Genomic DNA, 21808 nt, shown 5'->3' with positions numbered 1-21808 from the left:
GTCTGGGGTCCCAGCCTGTAGTGCAAGAGCACCCTTCTTCTTCTTGGAAGGTGGTGCGGATCCTGAGTGGCTTAGGCCGCTCTGGTTTTTAGGGGCAGAAGCGCAGGTGGACAGGGTACTGGAAGTTTCCAAAGGCACAATTACTAAAGGTCTCACTGCAGGCATTGGCTGCAGGGTGATGTTGGCAGGACCAGCCTCTGTGTGATGTACTTGGACCGACACTGTCCCGGCTGGGAGACTCGGAACTGGGGTGGATTGAGCTGCAGCTGCCCCTGCAGCCTCCTCACCCTGGCTACTTGGGGCAGCAGATGACATTGCTGCCCCAGATCCACGTGGCCTGGTGACAGCAACTTTCACAGCCACATGTGGCTTAGACTTGGTGACACGGAAGTCAGCCTGGGAGTCATCCTGTGCCGGTTTAGTTGACAATATGGGCCGGTTTAACAAGGGCTGAGCTGGGATGGTGTCAGCTACATTTCCCCCAACCATTGGGGGGGGCATAGGTAGGCCCGATTGGTCCTCAACACACTGGCCTCTTGGGCCACCCTGCACATCCTGGCCACGTCCCCTACCGCGCCCACCTCCTTGAGCTCGGCCACTTTTGCGTCCCTTACTGCTTGGTCGCCTCCCAACCATGGCACTGATGTTGTTGTGCGTATGGGAGTTGCAGTAAACAATTGTCCTGGACAATTGGGGTAAAAGGGGTAGGGTACTAGATGGAATTCGTACCCTAGTGCTCTAGCAAGGATGTCTGTGACCCCTCGGGGAAGATGACGGGTCACGCAATGCACAGGCACCCCGAAAACAAAATTAAACGTGCACACAACCCCTGGTAGACCATGTGCATGGAAAAATGAACCCGCACTACGCTGTGGCACCCAGAAACACAAAAATAAGCGTATGCGTGATACACGCAGCCTACACTGACCTCTGAAGGGGTAAGCGACACACGGGGGCAACCACAGTTGGAAAATACGTGCGCGACTCACCGTCTGCCTGGAAAAAGAACGTGAAAAAGACGCACGTGTGTGCATTGGCAACACCCCCGCCAAAAGAAAAATTGAACGCTGTCTGAATAAACAGGGAGTACGAACTGGAACCGTTGTGAAGTAATCGCGTGTGAACCGACAAGAAGTACAAGAATCACCCACTCGCTCTCCACAAAAAGCACATACAAGAAAATGGTGTCCTATGCGTACCTTTTAAGCCGGCCCACATGTGCCACATCACTTATGCGCATATGCGCTAAGGGCCTTTCCTCCAATTACACGCAGTGACACCCGGACATGCAGTTTTTTCACATGTACAATGAACATGCACCCGTGTTGTGGGAAACCCCCGCGCACATAACGTCACAGACGCGCTTACGTCCTAAGGGCCTTTCCTCGAATTACACACTGATGTGCAGTTTTTTCATGTGCCAAATCACTCTGTATCAAGCTGGCCACGCGACAACACACGGAAGACCATGCTCCTGCCCAGAAGGTCATTTTCCTGCCCCCCAGATCCCCGAGCATGCTCCTACATGCCATCTGCTGCTGCCTGCCTGCTGCCCACGTGCCCTGCTGTTTGTTGCCTGCACGTCAGCCATCTGCAGGGGCCCAGTTGCTGTGGCCACCCCTGCTGGAACAGAAGACTCCCGACTGGGATACCATTGCTCCACAGCCCAGCCCCAGGACCCAGTTGCCCACCCACACCTGCCCCTGGGGTTGCCATGTCCGACACAACACCATCTGGCACCACTGGCAACCCCCAGCCAGAGAGGCAGAGGGCTACCAGCTTCAGTGCCAATGAAGTTGGTATCCTGGTGGAGCAAGTCCTGGGGCAGTAGGATGCCCTCTTTGGAAGTTTGCGCGTCGATAATGAAGGACGGAAGAGGATCTGGATGGACATTGTGGCTGCCATCAAGGTGGAGGGGGTGGCAGCCCGTGACATTCAACACGTCCGGAAGCGCTGGGAGGACTTCAGGTCCAGGACCCTCAACAAGGCCCAGCGCCTCTTGAAGGCAGCGGATGCTGAGGGGTGCCGGGTCTGCCTAACAAACAACCAGGTGAGGGTCCTGGAACGTATACACCCAGCGCTCCACATCCAGGTCCTGGAGAGGCAGACCCATCTGGAGTTGAGCGGTAAGTGTACATGCGTACTGATTGGACGCTGTGCATGTTGAGGTGTGCCAGGAGTGTGCAGGTTCAATATATGTCTTTGTAGGCCCATGTATGGTTGTGTATGTACAGGGACATGAGGCTGCCATATATGAGTCCTGTCATGTGTGAGACACATCAATGGTGTATGTGTTCAAATGCATTCTGGGCAAATGCATGTGTGGGTGCACACATATTAACATTTCTGTGTATGTACTGTGGCATGGTTGTGGTGTCACACATGGATGCTGGTTCCAGCTGCATGTATCTGCACTATGTACATGTGCATGTGTGTGTATTTGACAAGTGTGCAACTGTGATATAACATGGATGCATGTGACACTGACATGTAGGAGGCTGAAAGCCAGATGTGACATGGATGGCGATGTTATCACTGCGACAGGTGGTGCAGATGTACAGATGCATGTAAATCTGGTGGCGTGTGTGCATGTGTTCTGCACTCCCCATGTTGCATGTGACATCAGGCTCACCTTCAGGTGCTCATGCTTTTGTTTGTGTATGGATGGTGCTGCCTGGTGCAACATTCCTGTTGATTTGCTCATGTGTGTGAGTTGAAATGACATGTGTGTTGGGGAGTGCGATGCCATGTCTGAAGTTTGACACTGTCACTCATGTACAACTGTCATATGTGTATCAGACCATTGTACAGTGCCCTGATGCCTGTGTTCTATCTCTCCCTGTCTGCAGCATCAACTGATGAAGAGGGCGGAGAGGGTGCTGTGGAGCAAAGCGGCAGGGATCGCACCGCCAGCCGGAGATGCAAGGCCCAGCTCCCCCCCATGTTGTCATCTCGTCGGGGAGTGAGGAGTCTGGTGCCGCGTCCCAGGCCGCAGCTGCCGAGGGTAGGTCCAAGAGGCGGAGGTCGGAAGTGGACTCCTCGGCAGCAGAAGGGGCAGCTGAGACCCCACAGGTTCCGACGGAGGAAGATGCCACGGAGTCATCTAGGTTGGTTGGGGGTTTGGTGGAGGAGGAGGCCGTGGAAGGGACACACACAGGGTCTGGAGGGGGAATTCCACTGGTGCTAGTGGTGCAGTCCAGGGGCAGGGACAGGAGTCAGCACAGGCCGCCATGGAGGTACCTGTGTGTAATCCTGTCCCCAATCCTGTGACTGCATCATCCCGCACCAGCAGGGAAGCCTACGTCCAGACCCAGTTTCAGGGAGGGGATGAGCGCACAACAACTGGCCTTCCTCTCCCTGCGGATGTGGCAATCCGGGACCGGGTTGAGCCTGTCCTGGCTGGGATGGCATTGCGTTAACGGGGCATGCAAGCTGACCTGCAGTGTTTTTGTGAAGACAATGCATGTCATCTCGGATGCCTCTTTGACAGCGTTGACCTACTAGGACGGGTCACCAGTGCTGGATTCCTCCGAGTGCTGGACCGTCTTCTGACCCCCTCCTCACCTGATACCCCTATGCACCAGTCGTCCTCCGTGCCATCTTCCGGCCCATGTATCACCTGGGTACCCTGTGGAGCTGCCTCTGACCCAGCTGCCAGGCTGGTGGAGGACACATCCCTGCCACAGTCTGGAGTCGGAGGTGCAGCAGGGGTGGCCACCCCAACAACTGGACCCCAGCGGGAGGATGACTTGCAGACAACAATGGGCAGGGCACATGCATGGTAACAGCAGGCTGAAGGTGGGAGCGATGATGGCTCGGGGCCAACAACATCAGAAGGGCAGGCATCGGCCGGAGAGCAGGAGGACCCTGGATTGGGAGTGTCTTCCGTGTGGCAGTGGTTGGGCCAGGCGGCGGGCGGAAGAGGCACGGCTCACAATTGTCAGGCCGGAGAACTCCATGCACAGGGCGCTGAGGCAGGCCGAGTGCCTCGAGGCAATTCGCAGGGAGTTGGAGTTGAACATGGCATCGTCCCTGCGAAACCTCAGCACCACGGAAGAGGCCCGCCTCCAGGACATAGACGAGGAGTTTGATGATGCCCTGGCCCGGGAAATCAAAAAGTGAGCCGTCGGACTAGCCTGTATATAGTTTGTAGTGTCAGGTTTCATTTTTGTTTTGCTTTATTTTGGGATGCGTAGACAATGCCCCACCCTTTTGTATATAGTTATTTCTTAGGTAGTTTTTTTATAGGTTTCATTTCATTCGTTGGGCTCATGGACCCTGGATTGAATCGTTGTACATAGTTGCACTGTGGATTTATGAAAACAATGTTTTTCTTATCACCATGGATCAATGGATTTTACAATTTATGTTTCCTTTGGATTTGCTTTGGTGGACTGAGAGTTTGGACAAACTTTCTTTTGGATTACTTTGGATTGAGACTTCATTTCTTTTTTTCATTTTTGGACATGCATTTCTTTTCTTGTTTAAAATATTTTTCATATTTTCATTCCATTACCTTCATTTTGTGCAAAATACATTTTGATGTATTACTTCCATGTGTTGTATTCGCTCATTGGTTTACTGCATGTCACAATGTGGGTTTACACAATCACTGGCACCCAGTGTGTGTGTGTGACGGACATGTGTTGATGTACATAGTTGACTTTTGGTTTGTGTCATGTAATAGGCCTTTCAGTGTGGGGTGGATGGGAAACTTGATTGGGTCTCAAGACTGGGGTGGCGTGCAGTGGGATTTTGGTGGACATGAGGCCCATGAATGTGCATCTTTATGACATGTTGGGGGGGACATGAGTCGGGGCCTGCTGGCCGGTGCCCGTCAATGCTGGGTGGGTGGGGGTGTATGGGGACATGAGTCAGGGCCTGCCTGCAGGTGCCCCTCAATGCTGGGTGGGTGGGGGTTCAGGGGGACATGAGTCGGGGCCTGCTGGCAGGTGCCCCTCAATGCTGGGTGGGTGGGGGTGCAGGGGGGCATGAATCGGGCCCTGCAGGCAGGTGCCCGTCAATGCTGGGTGGGTGGGGGTGCAGGGGGACATGAGTCGGGGCCTGCTGGCAGGTGCCCGTCAATGCTGGGTGGGTGGGGGTGCAGGGGGACATGAATCGGGGCCTGCTGGCAGGTGCCCGTCAATGCTGGGTGGGTGGGGGTGCAGGGGGACATGAGTCGGGGCCTGCTGGCAGGTGCCCCTCAATGCTGGGTGGGTGGGGGTACAGGGGGACATGAGTCGGGGCCTTCTGGCAGGTGCCCGTCAATGCTGGGTGGGTGGGGGTGCAGGGGGACATGAGTCGGGGCATGCTGGCAGGTGCCCGTCAATGCTGGGTGGATGGGGGTGCAGGGGGACATGAGTCGGGGCCTGCTGGCAGGTGCCCGCCAATGCTGGGTGGATGGGGGTGCAGGGGGACATGAGTCGGTGCTCACTAGTGCATGGTGACATGTGGGCTGGCTGGAGGCATGCCCATGGTGGATGGGCTTCCTGCGGGGCATGGCCATGGTGGATGGGCTGCCTACGGGACATGACCAGGGGTGCAGCAGGGTAGTCTCCTGTGGTGTGGGCTGCCTGCAGGGGCTGGGGAGGGGGTAGAGGGTACACCTGGGAGGACCCACACTGCCAATTCTCGTGTGTAACTCCCCGCGCACCCCTCAGAATACATGTAACCCACTCTGCAAGCGAAATTGTGTGTGAAACTCCCCGCGCACCCCTCAGAATACAGGTACCTCGCTCTGCAAGCGAAATTGCATGTGAAACTCCCCGCGCACCCCTCAGAATACAGGTACCCCACTCTGCAAGCGAAATCGCGTGTCAAACTGCCCACGCACCCCACAGAATACACGTACCCCACTCGCCCAAGGCCTATCACGTGTGACACTTCCTGCGCACCCCAGAAATACATGTACCCCGCTTGCCCAAGGCCTATCACCTGTGAAACTTCCCACACCCCCCAGAAATACATGTACCCCGCTCGCCCAAGGCCTATTCCGTGTGACACTTCCTGCGCACCCCAGAAATACACGTACCTCGCTCAGACAGCAAAATCGCGTGTGAAACTAACCACGTACCCCTCAGAATACAGGAACCTCGCTCTGCAAGCGAAATCGCTTGTGAAACTGCCCACGCACCCCACAGAATACACGTACCCCGCTCGCCCAAGGCCTATCGCGTGTGACACTTCCCGCGCACCCCAGAAATACACGTACCACGCTCGCCCAAGGCCTATCGCGAACTCCCCGCGCACCTCTCAGAATACACCTACCCCGCTTTACAAGCGAAATCACATGTGATACTCCCCACGCACACCACAGAATACATGTACCCTGCTGGCCCAAGGCCTATCGCGTGTGACACTTCCCGCAAACCCCCAGAAATACACGTACCCCGCTCGCACAAGCCCTATTGCTTGTGATAATTCCAGCGCACCCCAGAAATACACTTTCCCCGTTCACGCGATTGCAGTGTAGCGGCCATGTAAGCTGGTCCAGGGTTAGCGCGGCCCTTTGCGCAGCATTGGGGATTTCAATGGCTTTTCCTTGCGCAAGGGGCGTTCTTGGGGTTGTAACAGGCACTGCAGGATGTTCTCTGCGCCCGCGCTCATTATGGCTTGGGAATTCCATGAGTACGCAGTGCGCCAGAATGCTATTTAGCGCACACGGCTGGCGTACGCTGGCGCACGCTCACTCTCTGTGCTGCTCGCGTGCGCTGCCTCTGCACTGAAATCTATGAATTACCCTGTTAACCTTGATGTTCCCAAACTTTGCGAGGGCTTGTGTGAAGGTACCCTCCGCAACACCTTACCACAGATATTGCACATAACTTCCTCAATATCCTCCTTGCTGTGTTGGTCCTTTACCCAGAAATATTGGCACCTGTCCGAAAATGTTTTTTGTGCACATGGCTTCTTCCGTGGAGGTAAAGCTGAAGACCACCTTATCATCACTGCTGGTCGTAGTAATTTTAAAATGCAAGACTGTGGAGGAAAAATGAAAACTGTAAAAATACACAACACAGAAATGACTCTGCCACTTAATATCCAAAAACCTTTAAAAAAACAAATAAGAAGATCAAATAAAACAAAATGACAAACTACAACGCACAAGACAAAGGACAAAGTTATTAGAAGAAGAAAGATTAAAAAAAGGATGAATAAATCAAGGTGCTGCTTTTTAAAAATTCCTGAAGGCATACAAAGAGGTTCACCCACCAAGAGACAAAAATAATGACAGAAAACAGGAAAGATTGCTTGGGAGAGGGGTATACCGTTGGTTATGAGATAAAGCCAACAGGAATATTTTTCCATACGTGTTGGTACACCCAAGTGCAATGACATCTTGAAGCCCAAATTAGTGACCGATCTTCTGAGTCAATAAGAAGATGCCCCTGCAGGTGTACAGAGTTGTGTCGAGGAAAGGCCCACTCACTTTGAAAGCTGCGCTGACACGGCTAAACGGCTTCACAGCTGTTTTTGACATCCAATCGGATCACAGGCTGCCGCTGCGTGCCTATACATGACTTCAATCCATGTCAATGAATGGCCCAATCACGTGTCATGCATATCATGATATATATATATATATATATATATATATATATATATATATATATATATATATATATATATCTATATATATATATATATATATGTATATATATATATATTCAGTAAAAAAAACTTTGTTAAAGGGACGTTATGGTTAAGTTGCGCTACTAAAAACCGATGAAATTCAGTGAAAAAACTTTGTTAAAGGGACGTTATGGTTCAAAGTAAAACCGAAAACCCCCTGAAATTTGGCAGTTATGGTAACATAAGCAACCATAACTCGCGCCACCGTGCACTGTTAACACTAACACCCAGGACATCAAAGATGACATCACAAATGTCATTGATGACATCACTGATGACATCACATGTGCATTTACTTTTCATAAAAACTCTGCACAAGGGATTCTTATAATGCTGACCAAAAACTGACAAGGATCTTTGGGATAAATATCATGAGCTAATTAGTGCATTAAGCACTGCCTTGATATAAATAGCATTCTATTATGAAGTTCTATCCAGTATACTAAGCTACTCATGCAGAATCATAGGCAGTGTGTGCAGCATACATGATGAAGGTGCCATATTCATAATCTTGCCATGTTGAATACTGAAATGATAACTGCTTTCTTATTAGAGTTTTGCATACTGTGAAACATGTAATAAGTAGATAATAAAACCCACTTAATACATAATTATTACAGACAAAACACAAAGAGACAACAACACATACAAATATGAGTATATACAGGGACAGTGAAGTAAACAAAAAAGCAGAAGTAGTAGCAGAAAGAGTTCATAACCTAACTGATTGTCTTTATGCAGAGAAACTATTGCTCTGTTTCAAAACTGCTACTTACCATATGTATGTGTATCACATGATGTGACTGCACACAAAGGAAAGGAGAGCGAGTATAATGTATACAAATATGCGCATATACAGGGAAGGTAGAGTAATAAAAATAAAACTATGAGAAAGTGCTGATAACCCTAATGATTATCTTCATGCACAGAAAGGATTGCTCTCTTTCAAGCCTGTGTCTTCCGCTATGTATATGTTTCATATGATGTGACTTGACCCTAAGTCTACAAATATAGTACCTTTTCAATTTTTACTTCCTGACTGTTACTGAAGAAAACTATGTGGCTTCGATATGTCAGTAAAGGATAAAAAGGGAGAGCCAGCCATGTGATGTCATCAGTGATGTCATCAATGACATTTGTGATGTCATCTTTGATGTCCTGGGTGTTAGTGTTAGCAGTGCACGGTGGCGCGAGTTATGGTTGCTTATGTTACCACAACTGCAGAATTTCAGGGGTTTTTCGGTTTTACTTTGAACCATAACGTCCCTTTAACAAAGTTTTTTCACTGAATTTCATAGGTTTTTAGTAGTGCAACTTAACCATAACGTCCCTTTAACAAAGTTTTTTTACTGAATTTCATAGGTTTTTAGTAGCGCAACTTAACCATAACGTCCCTTTAACAAAGTTTTTTCACTGAATTTCATAGGTTTTTAGTAGCACAACTTAACCGTAATATCCCTGACTTCATAAACATGTAACATAGAACATACTAACCCCCTCGTAGTGATTTTTATGTCCGCGGACTACCGCCATGTCCGCAGACATATCGAAAATCTGAGCGTGGTGAATGTAAATTTAAATAGTGTGCCCCATTTCCCCTTTGAAGTTGGCTCTGAAAAGAGCCATTTTTTTTGTTTTTTTTACAGATGCTTGACAGACAGCTGTTATTTTGTATTGTTTTTCTTGTTTTTTTTCTTACTTTACTCCTAAAATCTTCACATAACCTTCACCAAAGCAACCCTTACATTCCAAAATAGAAAGGCATTTCCCGTAAAAGATAAAGAAATGTCATCTTCTTTAAAATTAACAGCATTACTGGCATCAATATTCTCATTATTACAGAAGAACATACCAGCTCTAAGCATGAAGGCACACATGCCTCGGTTAATGACACACCTAGCAATGTTTTGCTGAGGACAAAAAACTGAACTATTGTCCCATATTGCCCTAGGTAGTAATCCAGAAAAAATTACTTTCGCATTTGGAAGGATCTTCATTACGGCTTGAACCAAGCGTTCCAAATCAGCCAACAAAGTAGGGGCACTGACGTTGCCCAAATGGAAAGCACCATAGTGCAAAACTACCACATGCGGACTGTTCATCGTGGCCATATCCTCACAAACTTGTACAATTCCCTGTACATTGCAATCAGGCACAGTGCTCCACACCACCTGCACTCCTTTCACATCAAAAGTCTTTGCAACATGCCTGCATTGAGCGTACTGTTGTAAACCATACACAAACATATCTCCAAACACCAACACCCTGACTTTCTCTACTTTTGCCATCTTCACCACACACAGTCTCTTTCAACACAAATCCACAACCTCGACATCTGATTGGCTGATCCGTACAGTCTTCTTTCCATGTTGGATTTCCTGGAAAAACCCGGATGTAGCACGCCCTGTCCACGAACAGCCGCAGTGTCCGCGGACGGCGTCCACTTTACTCTCTGTGCCATTCCCTCATTGCATACAGCTAAGCAATCACGCAATACGAATAACGTCCTCAGAACACCCCCATTTTGTGGATTTTCGAACATTTCAGGACAATTATCATTTCATTATTCAACATATTAACATTACAAATATTATACTTTCATCTTGTACTCTGCACACAATGCTATGTTCTCCATTAGTAGCTCAGTATACTAGATAGAATCCCTAAATACAATGCTATTTATATCAATGCATCGTTCAAAGCACTAATAACGGTATGATATTTATTGCAATATCCTTGACACTTTTTTCGCAACATCATAATAAAAATCCCTAGTACACAAATTCCATGAAAAGTACATACACATGTGATGTCATCAGTGATTTCATCAATGACATTTGCGATGTCATCTTTGATGTCCTGGGTGTTAGTCTTAGCAGTGCACGGTGGTGGCGCGAGTTATTTTTCATAGCTTACCATAACTTGCGATTTTCAGGGGTCTTTCAGCTGTACTTAGAACCATAACGTCCCTTAAACAAACTTTTTTTAATATCACGCAAACAATATACAAACATGGCGTGCAAAAACCAACTTCTCACAGATGGCTTTCCACAAAATGTTGCAAAGTAAGAATTTATGCTCGTTCACAGTGAAGGTCAGCTGCTTCCATTTTTTTCTCGGGCCCCAGGGAGGCTCACGAAGCAGACTATAAGGTTGTATTGTGTTTTGACCTTGACAGACAGAGATTGTGATGAAAGACTTCTCTTGAAGGAGTGTTGCTAAAACGTAAGAGAAGATAAGGATGAAATTTCTGAAACGAAACCACTTTTATATATTATATCACTATGCGAAAGATCGTTCGCACACGCGGAGTCGTATTTTGGGACTGCACTACTCGTAGACAATGGAAATTGCAATTGTACTGTAAGTAACCCTTTAGATTATTTTATACCAAATATAATTACAATAGCCTAGCATTAAAGACCACTCAAGTTGAACTTGTTCGTTGAAAGTAGCATAATGTTTTCTACCGCGCACTATCACCGCCGAATTGATCCCCTGTCGTTTAGAGGGCTCTGAAAAAGGCAGACGACACAGGGTGGGTTAATAGAACTAATTTAACCGGTCTATAGGCGGTCAAGCGCTCTACTCGCTGTGCCACTTCACTGTAGCCTGTCAAGTGGAACAGCGAGTACAACGCTCGCTTTGACATCCGTGCACAGCTTGCTAACGCAAGTTCGAATCCCAGCAAGGCCAAACTCAGCCTTTCATCCTTCCGTGGTCGATAAATGAGCACCACACACTGTGGTTAAAAATAAGCACCGCTTAGATACCTCACGGTTCTTAGCGCTATATGAATGGGAAAATATTATTATTGTATTATTAACATACTCCGTTGCACTATCTTCGATAGCAAATAGTTTCACGCCCTAATAAATAAAATGATGATTTTTAATGAAGATCGGCTGGTGAGACTAATTTATGTTTTTTAAAACAGGTATGTGGCCCCATTTTGCCTATGTCACGATTTACAGACTCCAGCGGATGGGGTCTTCAACTGACAGGTGCAGGTCCAAATATGCAACTTCATGACCCTCACCATTTTATGGGACAATCGCCAAGGACCAATATGCCCTTACGCAGTACTAGCGGCTACAAACAACATACCAACCAATAGGGTGGTCTAATGGCTCGTTGTTGGAGCAACCTTCCGATTATCAGAGCGACCATTTACTGCTTTTATCATAAACCAACAGCCTATCTACCGCAAAGGAACAACGCGTGGCTCAAAATAAACTTTTGCTGATCGACAGCAGAGACAATAGCAAATCGCTGAATATTCACTAAACATTTCATGTGAAATAAATGTACTTTACCAAATGTACAATCCTGCTGTTTACTTTTAAACCACAGTTTCATATTCCGAATTGTGGCGCACTGAGTTGTAAGCTGATCTAACACCCTCTGTACCGCAAAGGAACATCGCGTGCCTCAACATGAACTTTTGCGGATCGACAACAAAGACAAATGCAATTTTTTTTTTTTTGCAAAGGTAGCGGTTCTTTCGAGAGAGGGGCGCCCGCTACCTCTGTTCTTTCGAGAGAGGGGCGCCCGCTACCTTTGCAAAACTATTTTTCAAGGAACCTGGGATTGGTAACCCTAGGTCTCCTGGGGGCAACCAGATGTGGTCTCCCTCTCACTGTGCTTAGAGAGGCATCAGCTTCACCTCACTGATGATCCCCAACAAGGGTGAAACACGTGTGTGGGGTTGCTGGTGGTACTCTCGTTCAGGTTGGAATTGCCATTGCATTTCGGTGCTGGACTGCCCCTGGGCAGGACAAAGACTGATATGCAAATGGATATTTCCCATCTGTGAAAGGCACAGTGAGTAAAAGCAGTGGCTGCGAACTCTCAAGTGGTTAATAACCACTGAACAGGTTATCAAGTCTGTTCTTTCGAGAGAGGGGCGCCCGCTACCTTTGCAAAACTATTTTTCAAGGAACCTAGGATTGGTAACCCTAGGTCTCCTAGGGGCAACCAGACGTGGTCTCCCTCTCACTGTGCTTAGAGAGGCATCAGCTTCACCTCACTGATGATCCCCAACAAGGGTGAAACACGTGTGTGGGGTTGCTGGTGGTACTCTCGTTCAGGTTGGAATTGCCATTGCATTTCGGTGCTGGACTGCCCCTGGGCAGGACAAAGACTGATATGCAAATGGATATTTCCCATCTGTGAAAGGCACAGTGAGTAAAAGCAGTGGCTGCGAACTCTCAAGTGGTTAATAACCACTGAACAGGTTATCAAGTCTGTTCTTTCGAGAGAGGGGTGCCCGCTACCTTTGCAAAACTATTTTTCAAGGAACCTAGGATTGGTAACCCTAGGTCTCCTAGGGGCAACCAGACGTGGTCTCCCTCTCACTGTGCTTAGAGAGGCATCAGCTTCACCTCACTGATGATCCCCAACAAGGGTGAAACACGTGTGTGGGGTTGCTGGTGGTACTCTCGTTCAGGTTGGAATTGCCATTGCATTTCGGTGCTGGACTGCCCCTGGGCAGGACAAAGACTGATATGCAAATGGATATTTCCCATCTGTGAAAGGCACAGTGAGTAAAAGCAGTGGCTGCGAACTCTCAAGTGGTTAATAACCACTGAACAGGTTATCAAGTCTGTTCTTTTGAGAGAGGGGCGCCCGCTACCTTTGCAAAAAAAGACAAATGCAAATTGCTGAATATTCTCTTAACATTTGATGTCAAATAAATGTACTTTACAAAATTTACAATCTTGCTGTTTGCTTTTAAATCACTGTTTCATATTCTGAATTGTGGCATGCTGTGTTGTGACATAATATGTGTTGTCTTCCGGGTTCTGTGTAAAGTCACTTAGCACTGGAGAGGACTGGGCGCGTTTGATGACGCACCCTGTAATGTCACGGAGAGAGGCGGGGAATATGAATGCTTTGATAATATCAGGCTTAGGGGCGGGAGATATGATTTAGTGTCGCAAAAGCAAGTCAGCCAGGTCAATAGCACCAGTCATAGGATTATCACATAATGTCGGCGCACACCAGCGGGATTTATCGTTTCTTTAGAGGACAAAAAGTCGGTTGACGCCCATAGGAAATTGTACTATTAGCAGACAAAAGGAGTGGTCTTAAAACACTTTCACCCTGACAACGAACAATACAAACAACGTTCTCAGAACACCCCCATTTTGTGTAATTGCAACCATTTCGGGACACCGCGAGTGTTCTTAGAACACATTCAACTAGACAGATTACAATACGGACAGCGTCCTGAGCACACCTCCAGTTTGTGTATTTACGAACAATTAAGTACACCGCGAGTGTTCATAGCTCATTTTTACCTTCCTTGCGAACAAAAATGACACATACTCCGTCCTCTAAACACCCCACCATTTAGTTTATTTACAAAATGTCAGAACAGCCGTGTTCTCCGTGGACAAATCGCACGCAACAGAAATGTCTAGCACATAAAAAAAAAACATTGAACCTATCTCATACTCCCCCACCCTCCCCAAACACTCTTACACAGCAACACACGGCACTAAATACATTTTTTTATCCACGTTTCACCGCGCTGTACGCGGTCGACAGCGAATACAAGATGGCGGGCGCCACAGAAAATCTGACGTGTTCCATGCCCCTCGCCGTCCAATCAGCGAACACGTTGCATGTTCGCGGACATGACGCAAGGCCATGGGCCAATCGGGGTGCTGTCCGCGGAGCGAACAGGGTAGTCCGTCCGTGAAACGAACACAGATATCACTAATTTTTTTGCCTTACGTTTTGGTCATTTTATAAAAAACGACTGGATGGATTTACACCAAATTTGCAAAAGCACGCTTTCGGGACCAAGCCCCCGCTCCTGCCGCAAATTTGGTGTAAATCCGTCCAGCGGTTTGGCCTGTGGCCATGCGCACGTTTTTTCCCATTATGTCTATAGGAAAAAAAAGTTTTGGGACCCCCCCTATAACTTTTCCCCCCCTGGACGAATCCTCACCAAACTTTGCAAAGTTTGGTGAGGATTCGTCCAGAGGAAGCGAAGTTATAAGCCACCCAAAAAATGCTCTTCCTATGGAAACACCAACTTAACCATAACTACATGGACGCTACCGCGTCATATATATATATAGGCTTCAGTAAGCTGGTTTGGTGGCGACACCTCAGAGTAGGCCCATTGTATACAGTTGCTTAGTATTAATTGACTTAAATAATATATGTTACTTCGAAAAGACTGTTGCGTTTTGAGAAGAAAAAGCAGATATAGCCAGAAACCGATATTTATAGATAATCTGGAGGGAATTCTCAAATACTGCGCCAGTAAATGTACATGCCACTCAATTGTTCATGATTCCGTTTTTATTTTTAGTTTTTTGTTTTTCCCCTTAGCGACACGTGTTTCGGCTAACTTGAGCCTTTCTCAAAGCTGGGCAAAAGACTAATTCATGCCTTTCCCATAATCAGATCGGGTTAAATCCTATTAAACCGTCAGTTTGGTTAGAGTATGCGTTCCAATACGCGTCTATTCCCTCATTCATACATATTCAACTAAAGCCACCTTAACTTCGTGCCTCCTGTTTCCCAGCCTATGGTCACAATGATTCAATCACAGATGACATCACTAATTACATGTCCTATCAGATCACTGTTCACATCACAGATCGCATCTTTCATGCCATCACTGGCTACAACAGTAATTACATTGTATGCAACAGTTTTGCTTTTCCACTACATCTTGAATGTGTTAATTTTCCTAATGTTATCCAAATAGACATTTTAAAGTACAATTAGTACCACACGAAGGACAGTCAAATTGTTACAAATTATCTGATCAGCCCTCACCAGGTCCTTAGCAGCCTGACAAGGCACCTGTCGCCGTCATATCCCTGAGTGTTCCTTCAGAGCATGGCTGCCATAAAATGGCAGAATAGACTTGTCTTCTTTTCCTTGGCAGCCATTTAAAAATAAAATCTTTTCAAAGGCAACCCAATTGGGCATATGCAGCACATTACCTTCAGAACAGATCAAATGAGTGCTAGTAATATAGCAACAGGTGGCGTTGAAGCAGAAGTCACGGTAATTGTGGTATGACTGTCTTTTGGTGGCGTACCACTGGTGGATGCAGGTGCTGGTGTTGGTGCTGATTCTCTGCATTTTTGTAACGCGCAAGTCCAATGCATATTTATTTTGTGCTGCTCACATGGTTTACAGTACTCATAATCCACATTGTCCCAGTGGATCCGCACCAGATGGTTTATTTGAACTGACATTCCCAGGCTTTCAAAGAGAAAGTTTGGAGGGGCACATCTCAGCGTTTTGTTGCACGATATGCATTGGACATTCACCACTTCTTTTTTTTAAGTGTTCTGCTACTTTGAAGTAACGCCTAATACCTGCGATGGGCTGCATTGTAGTTGTTTTCTTCTGGGATGGGGTTGGATTGGGGACCCACACATCATCATCACAGGCTACTATAATTGTCAGACATGTTAACATGTCTAATGGGAGGAAAAAATAAAACAACAAAAATGGCAAGACTAAAAACACAATACAAAACAAAATGTTCTTTTCAGTAGTCATCATAAATATTGTTCCTGTCGACCCTTACCTTATTAGAAGGACTGATAGCAATGATCAATACATATTTATTTACTTTGGGTACAGGGACAACTCATGGATATGGAATCGGGTGTGTCCTGATTAGTCATGGGTAGTGTTTCTAGCTGTTTCACAGTTTCGACTCCAAATAAATGTGAATACGTGTGGGAAATATTTAAAAAGCTTCTACTGCACACAGAAGTTCATTGGCTCTCAAGAGGTCGAGTGCATTGTCAGGTATACAAATTGAGGGACATGATGCTCACACTTTCCCACGTAAATCATTAAAATTAATTCTGTGTTCTAATTCAAAATAAACGTTGGTACACAACATTGGGATGAAATGGAAGCATTGGCATCAGAAAGAAAAGATCCTAGGATGGCCTCTCGCTCATCCAAGTGGTACTGCTGGAGATGGGAGCAGCACATCTGTAGGCACTTCATCAAAAGCCTCCTCTCTGAATCTCTCTAGCATTTCTGAAGACTCTTGGAATGGAGTTCTCCAGTGCTGCATGTGTTTCAAGAGTCTAGCTGTTGGTGGCAGCACCTTTAATGGGTGGAGGTTTATTCTGCACAACCACCGCTCACAGCTCCAGTGAAGAGGGAAGGTCTCATGCAAGCCAAAAAAAGGTTGCAGCCCACCAGTTGGTGTAAGGTGATAGTTTGATACATAGTTCGCAGCATCTATCCCGCATGTAGAATTGTTTAAAGTTCTCCCAATGCATGGACAAGATCAGAGGTACAGGCGAGCCTTGAAGAGAAAAAGGGCAAAGAATAAGGCCTGGAGGGCACTTTCATTTATCCCTGGTAATCAGAATGGGAGCTGCCAATGAAAACAGTGGCATACCCGATGAGGAGGTTGAGAACACCACTGGCCAACAAAGTCAGACACAAACTACAGACCGAGTGTCCCAGACTACATCTGCCAGAAGAAATTGCTGAAATGCCTGAAATAGACAAAAAAAGAAATGGCTTGATGGATCTTGGAAATCATGCAAACATATATTAGTGGATGTGTTGTGAGCAATTACAAATAAACTCCACCTGGCTGATAAAGCGAAAGAGAAAGCGGGGAGCATAGATGCTACGGTTCTGACGAGATGGGCCCTGAAAGCCATATGCCTATTGCTTAATGCCAACAATACAATCACAATGGAAAGGAAAAGGTCCATTCTAGTAAAAATGGAACCTAAACTGAGTGAGATAACAACATCAGAGGCAGCAGCAGCCAAGTCCACATTTTTTGGCGACTCATTCATCAAAGAAAACCATCAAAAAAATGGTTCATTTATTTTAATTCTTTTAAACTTTGCCCGTCACCTGTTTCAGAAAAGAACCGTTTGGTAAAAAATAAACATTTGTTATGTGTTCTGTTTTGTTTGATCCCTAGCTTACAGAGCTTCTACTACATATCCTGATGGCATATTTCAACATATGTATAAAATTAACACCAAAGATATGTCTAAGTTGCATTGGACATTCTTGGGGATTTGCAAATCATTTGCTCAGACCTTACAGGAAACCTGCTCAGCACATAGAGGAAAAAGCAATGAAAGAATGTTATGAAGATATGCATGGGTATGCTAAATATTCACCTTAACTCTTTGGAAGGACCAGTGTGCCCAGAAAGCTGGCAGTATTTCTTTGTCAAGTACCAATAGAGTAAGAAGAACATTAAAAAAGTTCAGTGTGCTCAGTGAGCACCTATGATATGATATGGCATTTGTAATGCGCCTATACACAAGTGTTTCAAGGCGTGACGAGGCAGGGAGGGGGAACAAGGGGAAGACAGACAACGATCCTACTAGGCCAGGTGTCATTTAGATCGCGCAAGTGCAGGTGTAGGGGGGAGGGAAAAGTGCAAGGGGAAGAGGAGGGGAGAAGTGCAGTACAGGTAAGTAGAATAAAAAAATAAATAATAGGGCCAGCTGGTGGCAAGTGCAAGGTAAGTGCAGACAAGTGCTGGCGAGGGGGGGCTGTAGGGATACAGAGACAGTCCCGCAGGGCAGGGGTTGCCAGTGAGGCAGTGCAAGTGGAGAGTGGCAGGGCCAAGGACCGAGGTCAGAGAGAGTGGCCCAGTTGCAGATTCAGTGCAGTTTCAGTGAAGAATTTAGCAGGGGAGAGGGAGAGAGAAAGCAGAAGCAAAGAGGAAGGTTTTGAGGTGCTTCCGGAACCGGAGATGGTTCTCCTCATTCGATTCCATTACTACAATGTGGTGGAAGTCTATAGGAAGGCTAATTTCCATTAAAATGTACAACCCTCTGGCCTATAATCTGCGTACAGGTACCTGCTGTAGAAGATCAAGTCTGCGTCACTCTCTTCCACTACTATTACTTCCTCTGTTCCAGCCACCTCCACCCAATCCCTTGCTATCCTACCTATACCCAATCTGCATGACTGCAAAGTAATGTGTTTGAAATATAACTGCATCATAGTGTGATATTACACCCTACATGTTACAGAAGAGCTATTTTAGAACACCAAAGTAATTGATGCCACTACAAATTAAAATATATTTTTTCCCAGTGGCAATTTTTTGTATCTCCATATTTTACAAAAATAAAAACAGAAAAACACTCATGAGAAGAGTAAGCACAACAAACCCATACTTCAAATATTAATTGTGGACTGAAATTGCCTTGATGAAGCCTATATTTTGCCTGTATTTATTGGGCCAATTTGCACTGGAAAAAACACTTTGGGCCTGATCACGACTTGGGCGTTACCGCCGGCGGTATTACCGCTGGTGGTAATATCCCTACCGCCGAACTCCCTGGCGCTAATAGCGCCGGATCACGAGTTTGGCGATAAACTAATTCCCCATTCCCCATTGAGCCCATTCGGGAATGCCCCATTCCCCATTGTGCTCAATGGGGAAAATTTGCGCTCTTACCGCCGGCGGATTTCCCGCCGGCGGTAATAGCGCGAATTTTTGGCAAATTTCCCCCAGCTAAGAGATGGGGCGAAATCCACCAAAGTCCATATTTGGCGGACCCTTAAATCCGGCGGTATTAGCGCTACTGCCAGATTTAAGGGTTACCGCCAAAGTCATGATCTGGCCCTTTATTTCTTTTTTAAATAATAGGAATTAGGCACAACTAATCAACAATATTTGCGCCAGTGCTAATTCTGCCCCCCCAGCCCCATTGGGTCCGATGGACCCAATGAGGAATGGGGACTTATCACCCCTCCGCAACTCGAGGTCTGGCACAAATTGCATCGGACTGAGTTGTGGTAATGCAAAGGTTGAGCTGTATCATGGCACAATCAGTTCCTGGATACCGCCGAACTCATGATGAGGACAATATATTTTCTCTAGATAACCACACAGTAACTCACTTCAGCATAAAAAAATCTTTTTAAAGCAGACACATTTCCAGATCACCCCTAAAAACTCTTTAATAAACACCATAAGATATTATAAAAGCATTGTCAATAAAATCACATTTCTACTGTTATGTGATCATTCTTTTATTTTGAGTGCAGGAAGTACACGTAGTGAATCTATATCATGCACCTCACTGAAATACATTTTCCTTCCTAATAAGCAACCTCCAAGAATTGTTCTCAGCCATGTTCTACAAATACAGCAGTACCACTCATTGTTAACAAATACAGTAAGATACAAAATAAAATCACAAATCCCCATTATCAACATATTATCAAATAAAACCTTCAACAAAGCATTGACAAACAACGGATGAATGTCAATAATATTTCGTCACAGGTTACATGAACTGCACCATGAGCCCAGTGTGATTCTGCAGTCAAAATTAGAAAAGTAGACCAAATGGTGGGTTTCATACTTTCCAAAATCAAAAGCAGAAAAACAAGACTATATTGTAAGGAAACTAATAAAATGGCTGACATATATTCACTTCAACATATCACAAAGAAATACACATTTACAAAATTAACTCCAGCCAATTACAAACACCTAAACACATACCCAACATCTCTCGTAACTGCGGCTATTTGATGCATCTACAAATCTTGCCTTGTAGCCATTGCTACACATGCATTTTCTACAAAATCAAAATCAATCTAAGCCAACATTCAAATCTTCAAATAAGACAAGGAGACATTAAGGACATAAACAAACAAAGACAGATAGCATTCTGAGCAGTATCATCCACATAAAAATATGATTATTGCACAGAAAATGTTTGGTCCAATAGATGCAGCTATAATTATAGCTGCGCCTACCACAACAACCAATGATATGGCGAAACACATTGACGCACCTTTGCACGTGCTTCTTATAGCCGTGGTTATGGAGAAGCCTTGCCTTTTTGACTGTTATTACCCGCTGCTAAGACACACCCACAAACACTGAACGTGCCATTTGCTAGTTTGTAGCTGTGGCTGCATAGGGTGCCAATTTCACCCGCGGGCAGCAATGCCACAGAGCTCCAAGTGGGTACTGGGTAGCCATGGGTAAACACACCAGCTGTCCTCAATACACCAATCACTCCCTTTTTTGTATAGCCATGGTTATCAGATTTCTTTTAAACAAAATCTGACTATGAAATAGGAATGACAAAAGAGTCAGTAGTGATACAATGGTAGTTAAAAGGTGTCACTACAGTATGTGACTGTTCATTAAGTTATGTAAAGTGGATGATGATAAGGAAAGCACAGTATACATAATAGTTAGGATACAGAACATGGGGTTAACTTGTCTGCATGCAAACAGGTTCATATACATCAGTATCCTTCTATCTGTAAAAAACAGAAAACACAAGTAGTTAAAGAAGACACTCCATGAAAAATAATTAAATACATGTTTTGACCCTCATAGATTGTGCAATACATACACAATATAAGATTGGTACACAGTACACTGTTGTTCTCTTTACACATACTAGTCACTGGGGAAAAAATCCAACTTAGATTGAAAAAAACATACTTCTGGGCTGCAGCCTTTTCTGCTCTTCCCTCTTCATTGAAGCTGTGAGCGGTGGTTGTGCAGAATCAACATCCACATATTAAAGGTGCTGCAACCAACAGCCATAGTCTTAAACCACCTGCTGCACTCGGGCACTCTATTTGGAGAGTCATCAGACATGCTAGAGTGGTTCAGAAAGGAGGCTTTTGATGACGTGTCTACAGATGTGCTGCTCCCATGTCCAGGTGTACCACTTGGGTGAGCGAGAGGTCTTTCGAGGATCATTTCTTTCTAATGCCAATGGATCTGCCAGAAGTCTTCATTCACTTCATCCCAATTGTGTATTCCAAAGTTTGTTTTAAATTAGAACGAGAGAATACAGTGGAATAAGTAAACTTGGAGAACAAGGGATAGAAAAAACTCGCACAGGAAGGAACAATCACTACTGCTTTAAAAAAGAAATGTTTCCCAATGTTTCTGTTATGAGAGTAATATTCTGCCTATGCAACAATTGGCTTCTCCCAGGAGCTACCAGACTATCCCATTGCGAAATGACTTTCTCCAAACATAATGTACATTCCATCACTAATTCACTAACACAGTAGCGGTGCAGTACAAATATAAAAACGGTTACTATAATCAATAAACATACATATATAAACTGAGTGAGAACAAACAAGGGGCATTATGATAAGGTATTACAACTAAGTAAATGGGGTAGGTTAAGTAAAC

This window comes from Ambystoma mexicanum, chromosome 1p, assembly GCF_040938575.1.
Source record: "Ambystoma mexicanum isolate Mex_15411 chromosome 1p, UKY_AmexF1_1, whole genome shotgun sequence".
In the NCBI taxonomy this organism is placed as follows: domain Eukaryota; kingdom Metazoa; phylum Chordata; class Amphibia; order Caudata; family Ambystomatidae; genus Ambystoma; species Ambystoma mexicanum.
Note: the sequence above shows the minus strand (reverse complement) of the source record.